The sequence below is a fragment of the Aquila chrysaetos genome, chromosome 6, assembly GCF_900496995.4.
Source record: "Aquila chrysaetos chrysaetos chromosome 6, bAquChr1.4, whole genome shotgun sequence".
In the NCBI taxonomy this organism is placed as follows: domain Eukaryota; kingdom Metazoa; phylum Chordata; class Aves; order Accipitriformes; family Accipitridae; genus Aquila; species Aquila chrysaetos.
This window is the reverse complement of record NC_044009.1, coordinates 26,692,820-26,707,424: the sequence shown is the minus strand read 5'-3', so window position 1 is coordinate 26,707,424 and position 14,605 is coordinate 26,692,820. Positions and strand designations below refer to the sequence as shown.

General features: G+C 37.5%; 1 long non-coding RNA gene across 1 annotated transcript in view; it reads left to right on the top strand.

Annotated features, from left to right (window-relative positions):
- The first annotated feature begins 10,036 nt into the window (after nt 1–10,036).
- LOC121233368 overlaps nt 10,037–14,605 on the top strand; it is a 34,132-nt gene continuing 29,563 nt past the window's right edge. The window contains exon 1 of the long non-coding RNA XR_005932585.1: nt 10,037–10,108. This is a non-coding gene — a long non-coding RNA (uncharacterized LOC121233368). The remainder of the gene's footprint in view (nt 10,109–14,605) is intronic.

The following is a 14,605-nucleotide window of genomic DNA, read 5'->3' as shown; positions in this document are numbered from 1 at the left end:
TGGTATTTCTTAGGGTAAGAATCTCAGCTTTTAAAACACTTGAAGACTTTTTGTTTCTTTTATAAATAAAGATACAGTAATAGCAGCTGTTGTGATTATGTTCTACTATAAATGACACTAAAGCCTCTCTTTTTCCTAGTAAGGATGCATATTTACCTCTTTTTTTTTTTCTTCTTCTTCCCTGACAGCCTTTTATTTTCTGGCTGAATCTCTTCCTTTTCATTAGAACTTCATAGAAATTGTGATCCTGTTATGTACAACTCATACACACTTTAGTATTTGTGCAAGTATGGCTCCAGATAGGCTGTCATCATTGATTAAATTGGTGCTGGGACTTGAAAAAATGACTGTGTATTTTATTCCAGTAGAGACCTGATATATTTTTGCTCTTTCATTGAGATTTTGGACATTAATACCTGATGCTGTTTGTGTCCCAGCTGGAATATAGCTCACTGAAAGTATCTATTGTCTAGTAATGACTAACATGTATAAATATTTATATACTTTCTCATGACTCAGTACCACAAGCTATCAAAATATGATACATTTTTTTGCTCTGCACAGTAGAATTGGAAACTCTTTGTACACTGGAAGGAAAAATGTACTTTTTTTTTCTATACAGGTTCTTAATGATAGAGCAGAATGATGAGGTTTGGGATCAGCTTGGGAGGTTTTCTTGTTTATATAAATAATTGGCATTGCATGTTTTCTGTGGCAAGCAGTTTTCTTTTCACTCCACTTTTATTTCCTTCATTGCTGTCTTGGAGCAGATGTCATTACCAATGCCTAATTCCAGAAGACTTTCTTAATGCATCTTAAGGCACTGACCAAAGAGAATATGCTTTGCTACTAAATATTCACAAGAGCACAGGATTGAAGTCCCATATTTTCACTTTTTCAATCCTCCAGGACTCACACTGGTCTTGTGTGAAATTTTAAAATTTGCCAACTTTTGACCTTGTGCCTACTATGCTGCTGAACACAGAACTTTAGCTCACTGGAAAAAGGAGTTTTACAAGGATGCTTAGAATTAATTGAGACATTTACCACTGACTTATTTCATTTAGCAGTATTTGATGATTCAACAGTATCATTCCAGAATTGTTCAAGCTGCTTTTATTTTTCTGAGATAATTAATATTCATATTTTTAATTATTCATTAAAGTCTTAACTTTTTAAAAGGTGACTACATTTTGTTTTATCTGCTTTAGTCTAATTGTATTTTAAGAGGTTCCATAAACCCAACAATTATGTGCAAAGATTCTTGTTTGCTAGTCTCAAGGGATGGCAAGAAATTGGAGATATAAAATTGACTTTTCAATAGGTCACAGATAAGAGACAGAACTTTTGGTAGCTTATGTCACCCACCAAGCAGCAGTGAAATACCATTCCTTTGTAATAAGTATTTCTCCAGCAACATCAGGTCTTCGTTAACAGTTCTGTGATAAGAAATGACCCTAAGAAGGGCTCTCTGGTTCAGTTCAAGATCCTTTCTAATAACCCACAGGTGTTTGAAGAGCAATGAGGGTGGGAGTTGCTGGGAGCTGTGCTGAAGGAGCTCAAATGCTCTTTCAACCGATTCCTATGCTTTCTTTGCGGTAACTAGTCTGGTGCATTATTTTAGCCACAGTAGTTTGTTCCTTGTTTCTTCTCAGTTTTTGACTGTATTTTTTCTGTTACTCACATGAAAGAAACTCTTCACATGGAAAGAAGGAAGGGAGCTAGGTGCATTGTTTAAAAATAATATAAATACACTGCGAGAAAGGTAAGCATTGTGAAATCCAGTAGTTATTGATCTCCCTATCTGGGTCACTTCTGAGATTGAACAACTGATTGACAGGCTATTACACTTTCTTCTTAATTTATATAGAGTATAAAAAGAGTGGAATGAGGCCACTGCTATGATTCTTAAATCAAATTAAGGGTTTAGCTGGAGCATATAATTCTTAAAAAAAAGAAAAAAGTGACGAGGAGCATACCGAGGCAAAGGTGAGAAGAATAAGGTTAAAGATATTATTAATATTTTCAGCTTAGTGGAGGTGTTAAAAAGTTGGACTTGGTTATGGCATAATAAAAATATGTTAGGAGGTACACAGTAATTTTTCCATGTAATTTTTATGGGAGAATAAGAGCACGGAGAATATGACTTATTTTAAAAGAAGAATATTAAAGACTTGTGGATACATATCACAGTGGAAAAGAAGAAGTGGTTATTTCATATTTCTGTACAGAATTAAAGGTAAGAAGAAAAAGGCATAAATTCTAAGGTAGACTCTTATTCCATTGCATAGTGTTATTCACTATCATGTTAAGCACATTTCTTTGATCTGTTTCTAAACTGGCATAAAAAGTCATTGCTCTAAAGAGGCTAGAACTTCTTAGTCTTCAGCTGTCACTGTTATGACATAACATGACCATATTGTTGCAAGGAAATAACTTAGTTGCATCAGTATTCTCATGTGTGTGGTCTATTTATTGTCAGTTCACCATTGTTTTAAAAGGATTTGGCAAACTGACTGTGTAGCAAAAAAAGCTGTTCCTTTTATTTGATTAAGTTGTTGAACAGTTCATGCAGCAACTTTATGAGCATTTTAAAATCCAGCCTATACTGCAATTGATACAAGTTCTGTTAGACTAAAATTTCACATTTATACCAGTTCATGCACTTCACTTCATACAAGTTATGAGGCTGCCAGACAGCATACTCCATGTATGTTTCAGGTTTGCCTCAAAAAAGGTCATCAGAAGAATACACCCACAGCGTGGTTCCATGTGGCCATAGGACAAACTGGGACCAAAAGCAAATTTTTCACATTTACTCTAAGTCATCATCACAAAAAAACTTGTTTCAAAGAGGAGATGGGTGAATATTTTTGACTGAAAAGATTTCACCCCAAATTACCATTTTTAGTTGAACAAAGCATTTCCTGAATTAATTTTGATTGTTTTCAATGAAGAAAAGCGGAACTCCAAAACCATCCAATGTTGAAACATCTTGCTGCAAAATTTAAAAGCAAAGCACTTCCACTATCAAAACAGCTTTTCTTGTAGGAACTGAAATTCTATGTAAAAATAGATCTATTCTGTTAACTTTTAAACACCTAAAAATATGAAACAAAGTATTCCATTTAGACAAGTGAAGTATTTCACTGTATATACAACCGAATTTTCAGGTTTTTATTCCAGCTTGTCTTAAAATTAATCTTTTTCCAATTCAGTCAATCAGGCACATATTCAATTATTCATAGGGCTTTGATTCTAATTGTTTGCAATTTTTTCACATGTTGTTTGGAAGCAAGGGATAGAAATCAAACCACAGAGGAACAGAATACAATAGAAAGAACAGTTATTAAAAGGAAAAGGCAGTTTGGTGTGATGGAGGAAACAGACCAGAGAATTCTCCTGTCAGCTGATAAATCAGCAAATGTTACTGGAGAGCCAGAGAAAAATTGCCTGGTTTATTGAACAGCCCATTATCTAATTTACAGACAAAACGTGGAGAGATGAGTCTTCAATAGAAGAGGAAAGATCAGAACTCAGATCAGTTACCAAATCCCCCTTTTTTTCCCCCTTGTGCTCTGTTCACAAGGTGTAACCCCTCTGTGGGCAGATCTTTATCATACAACTTCAGTATTAGGAGACTCTTTTGTCTATGATACAAGTTAGACTAGTCACCAACATAAATTTGCTTTCAAGCTGGTTGAATTTGGAGATGAAACAGCTATATGCAAGCAACAAAGATGTCCCCATGCACCAATTTTGAATGGCAAACAGTTTGGCTGATGCAGGGCCAGGAGGAAGGGCATGTGGGATCTTAAGGAAGGCTTTTATGAAGCGCAACAGCACCTTCAGCCCCTGGGCAAGCAGGAGTCAGGAAAGATACCATCAAGAGGTGAGGAGTAGCATCTCTTCTTTTTTCCTTCTCCCAGTCCTGCTGGGTTCGCACAAAGACATTTAGCCCACGTGGTGAAAGAACAAGATACAGCAAACACATCAGCCTGCCAAGTTGTTGCCATTATCCCCAGTTAGAGCAGGGTTCAGCGTCTCCATAGGGCTTCCTGCCTGTTTGAGATTGCTCTGACTCCACCTACATTCTGCTGTGATTCTTGCCACCCTGAAATGCTCTTCCCCGGGGGAAAATAGAGACTGGGGTTACCCAATGTGAGATCACTCTTCAGAAAAAGAGGAGTGGATCAGGGCCAGGACCTAGCTGCTTATGTAGTGTTGACTAAGGTATTGTCAGTGCTTACATTTTCTTTAAATTATGACATAAGGAAAAGTCCTTTCATAGCTTATTCAGCTGGAAAAAAGAAGAAACAATAGCATGACATTTTATAATCAGATATTTTTCCCACTTTTCCAAAAGACAGTGTCCATCTGTTTTAGCATCTGCTCAGTGTAGTTCAAAATCCTCCTAAAACCAACAAATAAGATAAATGGCTTCACTGCCTTCCAAATGTCAAGATCTAAGAATTTCCTGGGAAAAAAAAGTTGCATGTGTTGTCATTATTGCTGCAAAAAGTGTCTGACCCCTGATCTCTCTGCCTGTTTAAATACAGTATCCAATCTCCATTTATTTCAGCAGGTTTGAGAAAGGTACTTGTCTCAAAATTTTGATGTTTCCAAACACAAATGTTTTTTAAAGAGTGCCAAAATTTGCCCTTTAGACTAAAGGCACTGACCTTTTGTTGCACTTTCTCTGGAGCCCTTACAGCAATAATGAGGGAGCAGACTATGTCCTCAAAATGAAGTATCACTTATAACATGAAACATTTGACGGGAAACATATTTCTGAAGTAATAAAACAATCTGCACAGGTTTTGTTTCCACGTACCTCACCATGCAACAGGAGAACACGGGAAGGAGTTGTTCGTGAAAGACTTCTGCTGGCCATCTTTCCCTTTCTTTGAACTCTCACTGGCAATACCCCATTCTATTGTGTTCTAGCTTCCCCAAACATGCAAAGCAGATGCTTTTCTCCTGCCTGAAAACCTGAAAACATTAACTTTTCCTGTCATTTCTACTAAGACTCCGTGGAGGCTACTCTCTGGGTAACATTTTTGCCCTCAGGTTTGCTCCTTCTGCAATGTGTCCAATGATCTAGGACACTTCACAAAGTAATTTGATATCAATATTCATAAAATAATTCAAGTTGGAGGGGACCTTTGGAGGTCATTCAACAGCTCCGCCTCATTAATCAACTCACATACTATGTTCATAAAAGAATTTTATCTCAGTGATTATAACCTGATAGCATATCAGATATATGTCTTCCTGGCACGTGAACAGTTCTGCTGAGTGCTACGTTTATAAATTCACTTGTGTTTTCATGCACGTTTTAGACTGTTTTGTCAGATTGAATTTATCTGAAAGTTTTAGTTCATTGAATAAATATTCTCTCTTGATATGGCAAAAAATAATGCCACAATATTTCAGTTCAGTCAAAAGAAGTGGAAAGGAATACACTGAGAAACAAAATTAGCCTAGTTTGGGATGTCTTTTTTCACAGTTTTGCTGAGTGCTTAACTCTGTACTGACTTTTAGAAAGTTTTAAAATTATTGCCTCTTGAATATTCCATAGTCTCCTTCCTATGTGTGCTGACCGTCCCTCTGCCTTGCACATGATTGATTCCAAATGTGATCTTCCAGCTTGTGTTTCTGTCATTCCATGTTGTCAGTCTGATACTACCTGCTTGAGTGAGGAAGAGTGGTCTAGGCACAGTTTTCCTGAAAGCATCAGCCAGTGTCTGACAGATATTACTAGCATGAGGTAATCTACCCATAAACTATCAAAAGAACTGGAGGACCTTTTCCCTGTGGGAGCCAGATGAGATTCCACATGAACCAGACAATAAGATGTCTACAAAAGACTACTTACATTCAAAACATGTAGCAAACATATTTCTAATCAGAATAATCCCCACATCCATTTTACCCAAGGGTTTCAGACATGAGGAATGAGACACTATTCCATTGGCCTTGTTAACACTGAGGTAACTGCCCATTTTATTGAATACCAGTGGCCCATATTTAGCATATAGCAGCAGCAAAGGCTTCAATTTTGCTTCTGTTTTTACCACTGAGCAGAATGTGAGGTCTGCAAGTAAGGAAAAGTTGTTTATGCACATGTACTGACATCTGCATTAGTAAGCAATGAAGTCTGATTTATCCCACCTATTTCTGTTCCTTCCTTCCTTTATCCCACAGTTAGAGTTGTTGCTGGTTCTGATTAGCATTTGTACATTTCCATGAAAATTGGTAGTTTTTTAAAAAAGGGGGCTGGAAATAGCAAGAGATGACAACAACCAGTGACTGATACATGAATTGTGTTAACAATGCTGCTATCCTGCTGACAAATGTCAGGGTGGGTAGTAAAGCAGAGTGAGAAGCATCATGATGCCTTAAAAGAGAGATGAAGTACAGTAAAATGAAATCTAGATGACATACATATCAAAACAAATATGTCTAAATGGCTGACCTTATTTATATAAGGAATGACATTTATATGGCACAAGCAATGGAATTTAAATTATTATATTTAAATGGCAGTAATTAAAGAGTATGAGGCTACAGCAGTCTTCGGCAGAAATAGATGGATATATGATAGCATGAGTTAGTGATGGAAAAACCTCCATTTAGTACATAATTCTCATCAGATTTTCTTTATCTGAAAGCAGTGTTATAGCTTTGTCATCAGAGTAACTAAAATTGAATGAATTAAAATGCCATCCGGAATTAAGTCAATCCTTTCATTATTATTCATTCTATTGATGGAGTCCTTACATGACAATGGGAAAAACCCCAGTTTATTTGATAATATCAACATGATCGGTGATTTCAACCTGAAATGATTATTGTTTTCAGTAAATTGGTTAAAACATGAGTTGTGTTAAGGCTTCCTACTTATTTTTAGCTATATGGGCAGATTCATTGAATCAGTAGGATTATACTTGTTTTTGAAAGTGTACAAGAGCTGGTCTATACGTAGATTTTGGTGAGAAATACAACTAACACAGCTAGAAATTTTAGTGCAGATTTAGTTATAATTATATGAAATCCTTATTTACTGTGATATAATAAGCATTCTTCTTTCTCTTTTTGTCTGATAAATTCTGTGGAAGATGGGATCCTAATCCAGGTTGCTTTGGAATTAACTTTGTAACTGAGTAATGCGTCTGGGAGACAGGCCCAAGAAAAAGAAAATGTATTTTAGAGTATTTAAGTGATAATATCAAACCAGGAAACTGTACAGCAGCTGAAGTTGTGAATGTAAAATGTTTCTTATGCAGGTGGCAAAAAGGATGAATCCATGTATCAGCTATACATATATCATATGTACAGATTTTTACAAAAGATCCCCTTTCTGAATATTAGTGAATATAGAGATACATCCTTTCTTTTTAACACACAATTGTGACAATAGAAATATGAAAAAACTCTCTTTGATAGGTCAAATTCTAGTCACAGGAGCAGTTATATTTATTTCCTTATACACCCTTATTCGTTTTTACGTAGGAGCACTCTAAAAGCCATTCCTGTGAGTTTCTGAACCCGGCAAAAGGTTTGCATTTAGAGGGGACTTGTAGCAGTGCATGTCCTGGGGGCTGGCTGCCCCCACATGACGCTGGCTGTTGTTGAAGCAGGACATAGAGTTCTGTAAGTGCAATAAGGACAGCGTATTGCTCAGGTGATTGAACTGATGAAGCGGCTCAAAGCTTTCCTTGTTAGGAAAAGCTCCAAGACTGCTTTTAAACTAAACCACTGGTATCCAACATGTTTAACTAATCTTGTAGCAGGCAGGAAGGAGAAAAGCAGGGAATATGTTTGAATTTTTCATTTACACTCCTACTAATAATAAGAATAAATCAAGGAAACTACAACAAGGTGCCAGGTTTGTTTATCCTGTAGCACTGTGTACTGTTCTTTAAAGCATCTGGGAACTGCTGCTTCTATATCTCAAGTATGCAATTCTAAATATTCTGTATGAGTTGTTTAAGGAGACCTTATATACAGGAAAAGTATCTGTTAGTGTATTTAAGCCTAAGCATAGATGAAGTATAATGAACAATCTGTTAAATGTTAATGTAATTTATCCTTTCTTAATTTACAAACATGACATATTGCATGTATTTAGTGTTAATCTGGTTTAGACACTCATTTGTTTTGACCTATGTCCATAATATATTATGTACCTTGAGATATTTATCTTGTCACTTTGAAACAAGATTACAATTAATATGACACACATGAGTTTAAATTAGTACTCCAACTAGAGATGTGTGAGTAATGAATTAGCCACAGTCTTGAACTGTTGGCAGACAATTTAAATTGCCTGCCTCTTTCTGATGTACTGTCTGGAATCACTAAATATGTACATGGTCTTAAGTCAACACGTTTTTTTTTAGATCAGTGACTGAGCAATACTCTTTAAACACCTTTTTCTAAGGGAAAATAACCAAAAAAAAAGTTAGTTTGGGACTGTATAGTCAGATGTCTGACTGCAAACAATTCTTCCACAGATTTGTTTTGTCACACCACATTTGGTTTGCTATTGTAAGGTCAAGCCTAAAAAGTTAAGTGGCCGCCTATAGGAAGCAGGACTGTAATTGTGATATCATTAGAAATACTGAATTGTGGATAATACTTTATATTTGTACTTGTCACTTGTCTGGTTTTTGACAAGAGGAGGCAGTTTTGATGGGCTTCCTGTGGTCCTTGTGTTTTTTATCCTGTTATCCAATTTTCTGCTGCACTGCTTTCCTTCTGTCACGCTGACTGCTAGCCAGCCTTGCCTCCTTTCCTGGAAGGGCATACAAAGCTTTTCGCTATAGTGGACAGAAATAAAAGGAGAGGCAATAACAGGGCTGAATTTTGATAAGTACCTTATGTCTCCTGTCCAGGGTAAGTCGTACATGATCTATATATCACCTGAAGGTCTTTCAAATATCATAGAAAAAGTAACATTTATGGAATATGTGCATATAACTAAATATATACTTTTTAAAATCAAATAAATCTTGAAAAGAGAGAAAACAATCTATGATTTTAAGGGCTCTTTGTGGATGACAGGAAACACTTAAGTTTAGTGACCCTGTATTCTTTGAAAAAGTCAGAAGCAAAAAAACTCAACCAGCCCATAAACCACAATATAAATCCTAGTACATAAGTAAACGAATACAATCCAATAAAAGTCTACCCTTTGTTCAGGTTGTAACATCCAATAGTTTTGGATATGAAATTCCACTAACTTTCCATTTTTTTGGTACTGGAGTTAGCATGAACAAGTTTGAATGTATACAAGGTTTATACTCTGTATATGTTTACATGCTGATTTAAACTGCTTTAGATACATCTTATGCAAATCTGACTTAGTCTCTGCTAATAGTCACATTTGCTCCTATTCATTGGAAACAAGCGTAACCATTGTATAGGACTTGACTTATTGCGTGAACCCCTGGCTTTTTTGTTATGCTTAATGCCAAAATTATTTGTCCGAGTGTTTTAAAACCCCACCCCCCATGAACTTAAGGACACAAGCATAATGATGTAGTCAAAACATCAAGGCTATGTCTGAACTGGCAAAGCTATGAGTGCTTCGAGTTCCTACACCCAGGTTCATGCTTCATTTGGACTCTGTTGTGAGGTTAGGAGAAGTTTCTAACAGCCAGCCCACCTCTCACCATGCCCTGGCTTCTTTGGCAGGGACCTGGAAAGCAGAAGAGAGGGGAGCGACAGCACACAGCCATCAGGTTCCAGTCTGGACAATCAGGACCCTAGGGCAGTTGGTGTCCTTGGGGTTGTGTGTCATCTAGACGTGGCTCAGGAGAGCTATATCTCATTCCAGATGTGCCTAGTAACCTGCTCTAGGTCTTTGAACAGCTCCCAGCTACTTTGTTTCCCTGACTCCTTTCTGCATAGCTGAGGTAGAAATGCTTTTGCTAACAGCTGTTATTTTGTCATATGCCAGAGACTGCCAATAACATTGCTCTGGGCATTGCTAAGAAAGAAGACATTAAATGAAAAAAAAAAAAAACCCGTTCTGTAAGCTATCAGAGACATAGCTGCATTACTGAAAGAAAGTACATCTAATGTGGTCCCATCATCATTGGTAAGCATTAAGAGAACACCTTTCTCCTTCTTCGTTAAAATATATTTTCAGCACAGGGAATTTTTGGCTTATGTAGAACATTTTTTTGTGTATGTCTTATCTATTATTCTTCTTGTGAGACTCAATACCTACATCTACTATAAAGGAAGAAATAATTGCCTTGAATATCTGGGAAAATTTGATAATGCCATTTTTGGGGAATGAGGCAGTCTCCCAAAGAAACATCTGAATCCTTGTTAGTCACTTTTAAAACTATTTTCAATAATGTAATAAGTCATGAGATTATAGATAAAACCCCTACTTTAGTCATGGCTTGGGCTATGATTTAGTAGATCTCTTTTTATAACTTTATTTTTAAGAGGGTTTTTTATATGCCATATGGGGTGTAGGATGTAGTTGGAACAGATTGGTGTTCATTAATCAGTAATTCATACTTCATACAGAGCAGAATTAGAGTTAAAAGTAATGAATTCTCTAACGTTCTTGGTCAGGTACAACAAGCACTTACAAGCATAATGACTGCTGTCCTTACAGGACTTTTGCCACAGCCGTCTCCTTCATTCCCACAGTACATGAGAGTATGCAGTTTTATGTTTGGAAATGAGTGGTTGCAAGAGTCAACACTCACACTGGTTTACTAAGAGGCAAAGGTGATACAGCCGTGAACTGAAAATAGCTGGTCACACCCTGAGCAAATCTGGGATGAGACCACAGGAGTTACATGGTATCATAAGAAACCTGACCACATAAAAGAAACTTAAAGGTATTACCAAGCTCTGAAAAGTCAAGAAAAAGGAAATCAGATCAGTCTAATGCTCAAAGGTTTGGTAAGTCAGAGAGCAAGAAACACTTCTGTAAAGAAATACATAGGATTTTTATTATATACTGTAACTAACTCTAAAATGCACTACCCAATACATGAGCAGGATATCTATACATATTTTTGTCTTGTTTTATTTTATACTACCAATGATCTTAAGAAATCTTGCTTTTCATTAGACCACTTCAGTCTTAATGAATGGATGACATCTGGTAGCTACCATGCCTAGGATTGCAGTCAGCAGAGCGTGCACTAAGGAGTCCTCTGTAAAGTATGAAAGATGCCCAGGAAGTGCCTTCAGGGAAAAAAAAGTCCCTGAATCCTTAATTACTTATGTGACTTTCTCCTGTACTGGTTTTATCCTTACATATAATACAGCACCAGTTTATTGACCTGTTTGTAGTGGTACATATCTTCTACTTTTATTCTGTTCTCTCTTATATACTTATGTGTGTTTTTTCTTATGAGAAGCTAGGATATCTTTTTTTCTTTTTAGGTTTTTGGGTTTTTGTTTCTGTTTTGGGTTTCTTTTGTTTTGTTTTCTGGGGTTTTTTAGGTTGTGGGGTTTTGGGGGGGGTTTTTGTTTGGGTTTTTTTGTTGTTTTTTTGTTTGTTTGTTTGTTTTTTACTCCAGGCATATATTTGTGTGAGTGCTTGTGCTAATGTGTGTTCTTGGGTTCAGGTAGAGCATCACAAATCCTAATTATTGAAAAAGCTGAAGAAGCTGAACTTAGGCCCAAATAGGTGCTCTTGTCCTCAGTGCACTGCAGAATAGGTATGCATCCATGCACCTCAAAGAACTCTCTTAAATTTTTAGATTCACATACAGGCTAGATGGATATAAATGAAAATGCAGGCAACACAAAGACCTATTCTGTTCAGAAGTTTACCTACATTAAGATTGTGCTTTTCTGTTTTAATGTTTCGTGTTTTCAGGTAGCTTTTATAGGCTTCTGTGGTTTAGTGCTGGTAAGTCAAACGTGACTGTGATGCGCATCTGAACTTCTGGATTCTCATTCATACTGAAACTCCAGATGTCTTGTGGTTTTTGTGTCACAGTAGAATGATGCAAGGCACTTAATGTTGTCACAGCTCACCTGTGATGTAAGGCAAAATGTTATGTATCTGGATTTGAACAACCCATTTCAGAAAGAATTGGGGCTTTTTTTGACCCAGTGACTCTGATTTGGTAATTTCAGTAGCTTTATAACTATGTGGTCTCTGGACTCAACCATAGAAATAAGGTTTCAAGTTCACTTCGGAGTAAATGATTGCAAGAAACAATTCCTCTTCTAAGCAACAATTAGAGCATTAGCTGAACAAAAAGCTTCATCTGGCAATTAGTATTCCTGTGGTGAACAGGGAGAGAATTAGTCAGAGATACAAGAGGCTCAGGCTGCAAGAGCTGAAGCAAAAGGCTTGGTGTGCAAGCTTTCTGATGCTCCAATGCCTTTTCTCCTCCCAGTTTGAGAATCTCTTGCATTTATTTTTCACAATAGGTTAATGCTCTCGTGTCGAAAGAATACATTATGGCTCAAACATTCATCTCTGCTTCAAAAGATAGGCAACAGCTACTGGAAACAGCAGGACTCTCTGCTGTGTTTTTAGTCCTGAGGCTGATCAATAAACTCTGGTGACACAAGGGAGGAAGGGGTAACGCACTCACACACTGCTCAGCCCCAGGAATGCAGAAAGGATGAATAGAAAGCTAAATGTTTCTTTAAGGAATGAGACCCAAGCACAGATGGCACTCTGTATTCATGGAAGGCTCCCACATGGTGCAAAGAATTAGAGCCTGCAGGGCCTCATAAAAATAATGGAATCACCTATACACAAAATCTTCAGCCTGATTCACTCTCAGCTACATCGCTGTAAGATAGTGGGGGTAAAGGTATTAAAGTCATTGGATTAATGCAGTGTAACGCTGTCCTTAGAGCTGAACCTCACACCTACTGTGTGAAGTGCTTATCCAAAGGGCTTGTAGTGACTGCATCATGAATAAACCAGGCAAGAAACCTAGAACTCCATCTTTAACCACCATGAACCAGATTATGGATACTATTTGGGGCCATGATACTCCTGTTGAGGTGGAAACAACCCAGAAATCCAGCTTAATGGAGCATCTGGGGATTTCACAGGGATGGGAGTTAGGTCTAGTATTAGCCATTTCTAAAGCACCATCTTTATAATTCTTTTCTTTAGCTCAGAAGTAGTGTGAAGTCAGGAGAGAGAAAAAAAAGCCTGGTCTTTCTGTCTAGTAATCACCAGATGCCTAAAACTCCCTTAAGGGAAAAATAAACTAATGTCATTCATGCTCAGCCTTCTAAGTTGCAAGTCAGAAGAATAAATCTCCAGATATTCCAGAATTTCAGACGTCCTGGAACAGATTAAAACATTGCTGCTGAAGGAACTTGGCTAATTCCAGGAATCTGCACCTTAAAAGGAAACAAACAGAATTTATCTGCTGGACATTTGTAGTGGATATAAATAATGCATGCCACTTAGAGACAAATATTTATATTGGTTTCAGCCAATTAAATCTTTCCACAGTTTCTGTATCACTAAATTCACTTAGGCTACTTAGACCAGTGCTAAAAGAAATGTAAGAAGAAAATGAAATGATCTCTTGTTTTTGATTCAATACAAAGGCTTGCAGTTTAGTTGTGTCTTTGATGTCCTCTAGTAGATCACTCAGCGAATAATGTAATTTCTTCAGAATTTAGGTGCTGTGGGTGTGTTATTTCTGAATTCTCCCTAGTAATGGGAAAAAACAGTTACATCAGTATCATGTTTGCTGATTCCTTTAAAATGAACTTGTATTTGAATTTCTGATCCTGCAGAACTTCTGTTAAAAGGACAGAATGGTAAAGTTAAAGCAATCCGGAGAGACAAAACCTCTTCAACTAGCTGCTGCACACCCAGGTCTGCCAGACTGCACTGGAGGCAGCAGACTGGGGAGAAGGGAGATGTGACTGTGTCTCTAGCCCACACAGGCCCTAGGAGTTGTATATGTTCCTGCCTGAGGAATCTTCCTTTCCTGAGTTTTTACTGAGGAAAAGGCAGATGGAAGGGGACTCTATTCATCCCACATCCTTCATGTCTTCCCAATCTCAATCTTCTCAACCACAAGTGAATTGTTGTGTTATGGTTTTCTGCTAAAGGGGGCCCTCCACTCTGGGATGTCCTTTGAGCGGTGCTCCATTAAGCTCTGGACCAGGGAGGGCTTTCAGGAGTTATGACTTGCTGTAAATCCACCAAGACTGGACCTCGAATTTCTGGTAGAAAGGATTGCTGGTGAGGTACTAGCTGTGAGAAACGTTTGGGTTTGAAACAGAACTGACTTTGGAGGGAAAAAGTGTTGTCAGATGAGAGGGCCCACCATATATCTTGTCTGGGTATGTTTTGAATGTTTGGAGTTGGAATGAAATTAGAGACTGAGGAAGAAGAGAGGATTGTTATGCGAATAGCAATGGGATTGTTGCAATTCATGAATAACAGCATGTGTTTTAATTACCATGTCAAATGGAGGCAGCATTGTCTCTGTACAGCTCCAGAGCATCGTATCTGCAAGCTTTCTTCCTGTCTGGCCATATATCAGCCCTTATAAAACTGCCCTCCCAGACCAAGGAGACCCCTCACAGCCTACTGGGGCAGCCTGCACAGTCCCTCTGTGCCACT